Source organism: Taudactylus pleione, unplaced genomic scaffold (genome assembly GCF_031769625.1).
Source record: "Taudactylus pleione unplaced genomic scaffold, aTauple2 ptg002179l, whole genome shotgun sequence".
In the NCBI taxonomy this organism is placed as follows: Eukaryota; Metazoa; Chordata; class Amphibia; order Anura; family Myobatrachidae; genus Taudactylus; species Taudactylus pleione.
Window position 1 is genome coordinate 435,001 of NW_028286573.1, and position 7,500 is coordinate 442,500.

The 7,500-nt window shown below is 37.4% G+C and overlaps 3 non-coding genes and 26 pseudogenes across 3 annotated transcripts; all 29 read left to right on the top strand.

Moving 5' to 3' along the window:
• The first annotated feature begins 17 nt into the window (after window positions 1-17).
• Window positions 18-136, top strand: LOC148432915 (5S ribosomal RNA). The gene has a single exon (XR_015877081.1). It is a non-coding gene; the product is annotated as a 5S ribosomal RNA (ribosomal RNA).
• A 116-nt stretch (window positions 137-252) lies between these two features.
• LOC148432916 (5S ribosomal RNA) lies at window positions 253-371 on the top strand. The gene has a single exon (XR_015877082.1). It is a non-coding gene; the product is annotated as a 5S ribosomal RNA (ribosomal RNA).
• A 351-nt stretch (window positions 372-722) lies between these two features.
• LOC148432917 (5S ribosomal RNA) lies at window positions 723-841 on the top strand (annotated as a pseudogene).
• A 116-nt stretch (window positions 842-957) lies between these two features.
• LOC148432918 (5S ribosomal RNA) lies at window positions 958-1,076 on the top strand (annotated as a pseudogene).
• Window positions 1,077-1,192: 116 nt separating this feature from the next.
• Window positions 1,193-1,311, top strand: LOC148432919 (5S ribosomal RNA; annotated as a pseudogene).
• Window positions 1,312-1,427: 116 nt separating this feature from the next.
• On the top strand, window positions 1,428-1,546 carry LOC148432920 (5S ribosomal RNA; annotated as a pseudogene).
• Window positions 1,547-1,661: 115 nt separating this feature from the next.
• LOC148432921 (5S ribosomal RNA) lies at window positions 1,662-1,780 on the top strand (annotated as a pseudogene).
• Window positions 1,781-2,366: 586 nt separating this feature from the next.
• LOC148432922 (5S ribosomal RNA) lies at window positions 2,367-2,485 on the top strand (annotated as a pseudogene).
• Window positions 2,486-2,601: 116 nt separating this feature from the next.
• Window positions 2,602-2,720, top strand: LOC148432923 (5S ribosomal RNA; annotated as a pseudogene).
• Window positions 2,721-2,837: 117 nt separating this feature from the next.
• On the top strand, window positions 2,838-2,956 carry LOC148432924 (5S ribosomal RNA; annotated as a pseudogene).
• Window positions 2,957-3,072: 116 nt separating this feature from the next.
• On the top strand, window positions 3,073-3,191 carry LOC148432925 (5S ribosomal RNA; annotated as a pseudogene).
• Window positions 3,192-3,307: 116 nt separating this feature from the next.
• Window positions 3,308-3,426, top strand: LOC148432926 (5S ribosomal RNA; annotated as a pseudogene).
• A 116-nt stretch (window positions 3,427-3,542) lies between these two features.
• LOC148432927 (5S ribosomal RNA) lies at window positions 3,543-3,661 on the top strand (annotated as a pseudogene).
• A 116-nt stretch (window positions 3,662-3,777) lies between these two features.
• Window positions 3,778-3,896, top strand: LOC148432928 (5S ribosomal RNA; annotated as a pseudogene).
• A 116-nt stretch (window positions 3,897-4,012) lies between these two features.
• Window positions 4,013-4,131, top strand: LOC148432929 (5S ribosomal RNA; annotated as a pseudogene).
• A 116-nt stretch (window positions 4,132-4,247) lies between these two features.
• Window positions 4,248-4,366, top strand: LOC148432930 (5S ribosomal RNA; annotated as a pseudogene).
• Window positions 4,367-4,482: 116 nt separating this feature from the next.
• On the top strand, window positions 4,483-4,600 carry LOC148432931 (5S ribosomal RNA; annotated as a pseudogene).
• Window positions 4,601-4,716: 116 nt separating this feature from the next.
• LOC148432932 (5S ribosomal RNA) lies at window positions 4,717-4,835 on the top strand (annotated as a pseudogene).
• A 116-nt stretch (window positions 4,836-4,951) lies between these two features.
• LOC148432933 (5S ribosomal RNA) lies at window positions 4,952-5,070 on the top strand (annotated as a pseudogene).
• A 116-nt stretch (window positions 5,071-5,186) lies between these two features.
• On the top strand, window positions 5,187-5,305 carry LOC148432934 (5S ribosomal RNA; annotated as a pseudogene).
• A 116-nt stretch (window positions 5,306-5,421) lies between these two features.
• LOC148432935 (5S ribosomal RNA) lies at window positions 5,422-5,540 on the top strand (annotated as a pseudogene).
• A 116-nt stretch (window positions 5,541-5,656) lies between these two features.
• Window positions 5,657-5,775, top strand: LOC148432936 (5S ribosomal RNA; annotated as a pseudogene).
• Window positions 5,776-5,891: 116 nt separating this feature from the next.
• LOC148432937 (5S ribosomal RNA) lies at window positions 5,892-6,010 on the top strand (annotated as a pseudogene).
• A 114-nt stretch (window positions 6,011-6,124) lies between these two features.
• On the top strand, window positions 6,125-6,242 carry LOC148432938 (5S ribosomal RNA; annotated as a pseudogene).
• Window positions 6,243-6,358: 116 nt separating this feature from the next.
• Window positions 6,359-6,477, top strand: LOC148432939 (5S ribosomal RNA; annotated as a pseudogene).
• A 116-nt stretch (window positions 6,478-6,593) lies between these two features.
• On the top strand, window positions 6,594-6,712 carry LOC148432940 (5S ribosomal RNA; annotated as a pseudogene).
• A 115-nt stretch (window positions 6,713-6,827) lies between these two features.
• LOC148432941 (5S ribosomal RNA) lies at window positions 6,828-6,946 on the top strand (annotated as a pseudogene).
• A 116-nt stretch (window positions 6,947-7,062) lies between these two features.
• Window positions 7,063-7,181, top strand: LOC148432942 (5S ribosomal RNA). Its single transcript, XR_015877019.1, has one exon. It is a non-coding gene; the product is annotated as a 5S ribosomal RNA (ribosomal RNA).
• A 115-nt stretch (window positions 7,182-7,296) lies between these two features.
• LOC148432943 (5S ribosomal RNA) lies at window positions 7,297-7,415 on the top strand (annotated as a pseudogene).
• Window positions 7,416-7,500: the final 85 nt, after the last annotated feature.

Here is a 7,500-nt window from a genome sequence, read left to right on the forward strand (position 1 = left end):
AGTTAATGTTTTTGAGCACCTACAGCCAAACCACACTGGACATTCCCAATCTCATCTGATCTTGGAAGCTATGCAGTGTTGGGCCTGGTTAGTACTTGGATGGGAGACCACCTGGGAATACCAGGTGCTGTAGGTAATTTTATACTGCCATAACATTCTTTTCTATTACATTTTACATTTAATTTTTTCAACTTATCAATGAATTTACTTGAGTTAAGAAGTAAAAGAGGTCTAAAGTTAATGTTTTTGAGCACCTACAGCCAAACCACACTGGACATTCCCAATCTCATCTGATCTTGGAAGCTATGCAGTGTTGGGCCTGGTTAGTACTTGGATGGGAGACCACCTGGGAATACCAGGTGCTGTAGGTAATTTTATACTGCCATAACAGTCTTTTCTATTACATTTTACATTTAATTTTTTCAACTTATCAATGAATTTACTTGAGTTAAGAAGTAATACAGGTCTAAAGTTAATATTTTTGAGCACCTACAGGCAAACCACACAGGACATGCCCTATCTCTTCTGATCTTGGAAGCTATGCAGTGTTGGGACTGGTTAGTATTTGTATGGGAGACTACCTTGGAATCCCAGGTGCTGTAGGTAATTTTATACTGCCATAACATTCTTTTCTATTACATTTTACATTTAATTTTTTCAACTTATCAATGAATTTACTTGTGTTAAGAAGTAAAAGCGGTGTAAATTAAACGCTTTTGAGCACCTACAGCCAAACCACAGTGGACATGCCCAATCTCGTCTGATCTTGGAAGCTATACAGTGTTGGGCCTGGTTAGTACTTGGATGGGAGACCACCTGGGAATACCAGGAGCTGTAGGTAATTTTATACTGCCATAACATTCTTTTCTATTACATTTTACATTTAATTTTTTCAACTTATCAATGAATTTACTTGAGTTAAGAAGTAATAGAGGTCTAAATTTAATGCTTTTGAGCACCTACAGCCAAACCACACTGGACATGCACAATCTCGTCTGATCTTGGAAGCTATGCAGTGTTGGGCCTGGTTTGTACTTGCATGGGAGACTACCTTGGAATACCAGGTGCTGTATGTAATTTTAGACAGCCAAAACATTCTTTTCTATTACATTTTACATTTAATTTTTTCAACTTATCAATGAATTTCCTTGAGTTAAGAAGTAAAAGAGGTCTAAAGTTAATGTTTTTGAGCACTTACAGCCAAACCACACTGGACATGCCCAATCTCATCTGATCTTGGAAGCTATGCAGTGTTGGGCCTGGTTAGTACTTGGATGCGAGACCATCTGGGAATACCAGGTGCTGTAGGTAATTTTATACAGCCATAACATTCTTTTCTATTACATTTTACATTAAATTTTTTCAACTTATCAATGAATTTACTTGAGTTAAGAAGTAATAGAGGTCTAAAGTTAATGTGTTTGAGCACCTACAGCCAAACCACACTGGACATTCCCAATCTCATCTGATCTTGGAAGCTATGCAGTGTTGGGCCTGGTTAGTTCTTGGATGGGAGACCACCTGGGAATACCAGGAGCTGTAGGTAATTTTATACTGCCATAACATTCTTTTCTATTACATTTTACATTTCATTTTTCAAATTATCATTGAATTTACTTGAGTTAAGAAGTAAAAGAGGTCTAAAGTTAATGTTTTTGAGTACTTACAGCCAAACCAAACTGGACATGCCCAATCTCGTCTGAACTTGGAAGCTATGCAGTGTTGGGCCTGGTTAGTACTTGGATGGGAGACCACCTGGGAATACCAGGTGCTGTAGGTAATTTTATACTGCCATAACATTCTTTTCTATTACATTTTACATTTAATTTTTTCAACTTATCAATGAATTTACTTGAGTTAAGAAGTAAAAGAGGTCTAAAGTTAATGTTTTTGAGCACTTACAGTCAAACCACAGAGGACATGCCCAATCTCGTCTTATCTTGCAAGCTATGCTGTATTGGGCCTGGTTGTTTCTTGGATGGGAGACCACCTGGGAATACCAGGTGCTGTAGGTAAATTTATACTGCCATAACATTCTTTTCTATTACATTTTACATTTAATTTTTTCAACTTATCAATGAATTTACTTGAGTTAAGAAGTAATAGAGGTCTAAATTTAATGCTTTTGAGCACCTACAGCAAAACCACACTGGACATGCCCAATCTTGTCTGATCTTGTAAGCTATGCAGTGTTGGGCCTGGTTGGTACTGGGATGGGAGACCACCTGGAAATACCAGGTGCGGTATGTAATTTTAGACAGCCAAAACTTTCTTTTCTATTACATTTTACATTTAATTTTTTCTACTTATCAATGAATTTACTTGAGTTAAGAAGTAAAAGAGGTCTAAAGTTAATGTTTTTGAGCACCTACAGCCAAACCACACTGGACATGCCCAATCTTGTCTGTTCTTGGAAGCTATGCAGTGTTGGGCCTGGTTAGTACTTGGATGGGAGACCAACTGGGAATACCAGGTGCTGTAGGTAATTTTATACAGCCATAACATTCTTTTCTATTACATTTTACATTTAATTTTTTCAACTTATCAATGAATTTACTTGAGTTAAGAAGTAATAGAGGTCAAAAGTTAATGTTTTTGAGCACCTACAGCCAAGCCACACTGGACATGCCCAATCTCGTCTGATCTTGGAAGCTATGCAGTGTTGGGCCTGGTTAGTACTTGGATGGGAGACCACCTGGGAATACCAGGAGCTGTAGGTAATTTTATACTGCCATAACATTCTTTTTTCTATTACATTTTACATTTCATTTTTCAACTTATCATTGAATTTACTTGAGTTAAGAAGTAAAAGAGGTCTAAAGTTAATGTTTTTGAGCACCTACAGCAAAACCACACTGGACATGCCCAATCTCGTCTGAACTTGGAAGCTATGCAGTGTTGGGCCTGGTTAGTACTTGGATGGGAGACCACCTCGGAATACCAGGTGCTGTAGGTAATTTTATACTGCCATAACATTCTTTTCTATTACATTTTACATTTAATTTTTTCAACTTATCAATGAATTTACTTGAGTTAAGAAGTAAAAGAGGTCTAAAGTTAATGTTTTTGAGCACCTACAGCCAAACCACACTGGACATGCCCAATCTCGTCTGATCTTGGAAGCTATCTAGTGTTGGGCCTGGTTGGTACTTGGATGGGAGACCACCTGGGAATACCAGGTGCTGTAGGTAATTTTATACTGCCATAACATTCTTTTCTATTACATTTTACATTTAATTTTTTCAACTTATCAATGAATTTCCTTGAGTTAAGAAGAAATAGAGGTCTAAATTTAATGCTTTTGATCACCTACAGCCAATCCACACTGGACATGCCCAATCTCGTCTGATCTTGGTAGCTATGCAGTGTTGGGCCTGGTCAGAACTTGGATGGGAGATCACCTGGGAAAACCAGGTGCAGTAGGTAATTTTATACTGCCATAACATTCATTTCTATTACATTTTACATTTAATGTTTTCAACTTATCAATGAATTTACTTGAGTTAAGAAGTAATAGAGGTCTAAAGTTAATGTTTTTGAGCACCTACAGCCAAACCACACTGGACATGCCCAATCTCGTTCGATCTTGGAAGCTATGCAGTGTTGGGCCTGGTTAGTACTTGGATGGGAGACCACCTGGGAATACCAGGTGCTGTATGTAATTTTATGCTGCCATAACATTCTTTTCTATTACATTTTACATTTAATTTTTTCAACTTATCAGTGAATTTACTTGAGTAAAGAAGTAAAAGAGGTCTAAAGTTAATGTTTTTGAGCTCCTTCAGCCAAACCACACTGGACATGCCCAATCTCGTCTGATCTTGGAAGCTATGCAGTGTTGGGCCTGGTTAGTACTTGGATGGGAGACCACCTAAGAATTCCAGGTGCTGTAGGTATTTTTATACTGCCATAACAGTCTTTTCTATTACATTTTACATTTAATTTTTTCAACTTATCAATGAATTTACTTGAGTTAAGAAGTAAAAGAGGTCTAAAGTTAATGATTTTGAGCACCTACAGCTAAACCACACTGGACATGCCCAATCTCGTCTGATCTTGGAGGCTTTGCAGTGTTGGGCCTGGTTAGTACTTGGACGGGAGACCACCTGGGAATACCAGGTGCTGTAGGTAATTTTATATAGCCATAACATTCTTTTCTATTACATTTTACATTACATTTTTTCAACTTATCAATGAATTTACTTGAGTTAAGAAGTAAAAGAGGTCTAAAGTTAATGTTTTTTAGTGCCTACAGCCAAACCACACTGGACATGCCCAATCTCATCTGATCTTGGAAGCTATGTAGTGTTGGGCCTGGTTAGTACTTGAATGGGAAACCACCTGGGAATACCAGGTGCTGTAGTTAATTTTATACTGCCATAATATTTTTTTCTATTACATTTTACATTTAATTTTTTCAACTTATCAATGAATTTACTTGAGTTAAGAAGTAAAAGAGGTCTAAAGTTAATGTTTCTGAGCACCTACATCCAAACCACACTGGACATGCCCAATCTTGTCTGATCTTGGAACTATGCAGTGTTGGGCCTGGTTAGTACTTGGATGGGAGACCACCTGGGAATACCAGGTGCTGTAGTTTATTTTATACTGCCATAACATTCTTTTCTATTACATTTTACATTTAATTTTTTCAACTTATCAATGAATTTCCTTGAGTTAAGAAGAAATAGAGGTCTAAATTTAATGCTTTTGAGCACCTACAGCCAATCCACACTGGACATGCCCAGTCTCGTCTGATCTTGGTAGCTATGCAGTGTTGGGCCTGGTCAGTACTTGGATGGGACACCACCTGGGAAAACCAGGTGCAGTAGGTAATTTTATACAGCCATAACTTTCTTTTCTATTACATTTTACATTTAATTTTTTCAACTTATCAATGAATTTACTTGAGTAAAGAAGTAAAAGAGGTCTAAAGTTAATGTGTTTGAGCTCCTTCAGCCAAACCACACTGGACATGCCCAATCTCGTCTGATCTTGGAAGCTATGCAGTGTTGGGCCTGGTTAGTACTTGGATGGGAGACCACCTAAGAATCCCAGGTGCTGTAGGTATTTTTATACTGCCACAACAGTCTTTTCTATTACATCTTACATTTAATTTTTTCAACTTATCAATGAATTTACTTGAGTTAAGAAGTAATAGAGGTCTAAATTTAATGCTTTTGAGCACCTACAGCCAAACCACACTGGACATGCCCAATCTCGTTTGATCTTGGAAGCTATGCAGTGTTGGGCCTGGTTAGTACTTGGATGGGAGACCACCTGGAAATACCAGGTGCTGTAGGTGATTATATACTGCCATAATATTTTTTTCTATTACATTTTACATTTAATTTTTGCAACTTATCAATGAATTTACTTGAGTTAAGAAGTAAAAGATGTCTAAAGTTAATGTTTCTGAGCACCTACAACCAAACCACACTGGACATGCCCAATCTTGTCTGATCTTGGAAGCTATGCAGTGTTGGGCTTGGTTAGTACTTGGACGGGAGACCACCTGGGAATACCAGGTGCTGTAGGTAATTTTATATAGCCATAACATTCTTTTCTATTACATTTTCCATTACATTTTTTCAACTTATCAATGAATTTACTTGAGTTAAGAAGTAAAAGAGGTCTAAAGTTAATGTTATTGAGCACCTACAGTCAAACCACACTGCACATGCCCAATCTCGTCTGATCTTGGAAGCTATGCAGTGTTGGGCCTGGTTAGTACTTGGATGGGAGACCCCCTGGGAATACCAGGTGCTGTAGGTAATTTTATACTGCCATAACATTCTTTTCTATTACATTTTACATTTAATTTTTTCAACTTATCAATGAATTTACTTGAGTTAAGAAGTAATAGAGGTCTAAATTTAATGATTTTGAGCACCTACAGCCAAACCACACTGGACATGCCCAATCTCGTCTGATCTTGTAAGCTTTGCTGTGTTGGGCCTGGTTTGTACTTGGATGGGAGACCACCTGGGAATACTAGTTGCTGTAGGAAATTTTATACAGCCAAAACATTCTTTCTATTACATTTTACATTTATTTTTTCAACTTATCATTGAATTTACTTGAGTTAAGAAGTAAAAGAGGTCTAAAGTTAATGTTTTTGAGCACCTACAGCCAAACCACACTGGACATGCCCAATCTTGTTTGATCTTGGAAGCTATGCAGTGTTGGGCCTGGTTAGTACTTGGATGGAGACCACCTGGGAATACCAGGTGCTGTAGGTAATTTTATACAGCCAAAACATTCTTTTCTATTACATTTTACATTTAATTTTTTCAACTTATCAATGAATTTACATGAGTTAAGAAGTAATAGATGTCTAAAGTTAATATTTTTGAGCACCTACAGCCAAACCACACTGGACATGCCCAATCTCGTTTTAACTTGGAAGCTATGCAGTGTTGGGCCTGGTTAGTACTTGGATGGGAGACCACCTGGGAATACCAGGTGCTGTAGGTAATTTTATGCAGCCATAAATTTCTTTTCTATTACATTTTACATTTAATTTTTTCAACTTATCAATGAATTTACTTGAGTTAAGAAGTAATAGAGGTCTAAATTTAATGTTTTTGAGCACCTACAGCCAAGCCACACTGGACATGCCCAATCTCGTTTGATCTTGGAAGCTATGCAGTGTTGGGCCTGGTTAGTACTTGGATGGGAGACCACCTGGGAATACCAGGAGCTGTAGGTAATTTTATACTGCCATAACATTCTTTTCTATTACATTTTACATTTCATTTTTCAACTTATCATTGAATTTACTTGAGTTAAGAAGAAATAGAGGTCTAAATTTAATGCTTTTGATCACCTACAGCCAATCCACACTGGACATGCCCAATCTCGTCTGATCTTGGTAGCTATGCAGTGTTGGGCCTGGTCAGAACTTGGATTGGAGATCACCTGGGAAAACCAGGTGCAGTAGGTAATTTTATACTGCCATAACATTCATTTCTATTACATTTTACATTTAATGTTTTCAACTTATCAATGAATTTACTTGAGTTAAGAAGTAATAGAGGTCTAAAGTTAATGTTTTTGAGCACCTACAGCCAAACCACACTGGACATGCCCAATCTCGTCCGATCTTGGAAGCTATGCAGTGTTGGGCCTGGTTAGTACTTGGATGGGAGACCACCTGGGAATACCAGGAGCTGTAGGTAATTTTATACTGCCATAACATTCTTTTCTATTACATTTTACATTTCATTGTTCAACTTATCATTGAATTTACTTGAGTTAAGAAGTAAAAGAGGTCTAAAGTTAATGTTTTTGAGCACCTACAGCCAAACCACACTGGACATGCCCAATCTCGTCTGAACTTGGAAGCTATGCAGTGTTGGGCCTGGTTAGTACTTGGATGGGAGACCACCTCGGAATACCAGGTGCTGTAGGTAATTTTATACTGCCATAACATTCTTTTCTATTACATTTTACATTTAATTTTTTTAACTTATCAATGAATTTTCTTGAGTTAAGAAG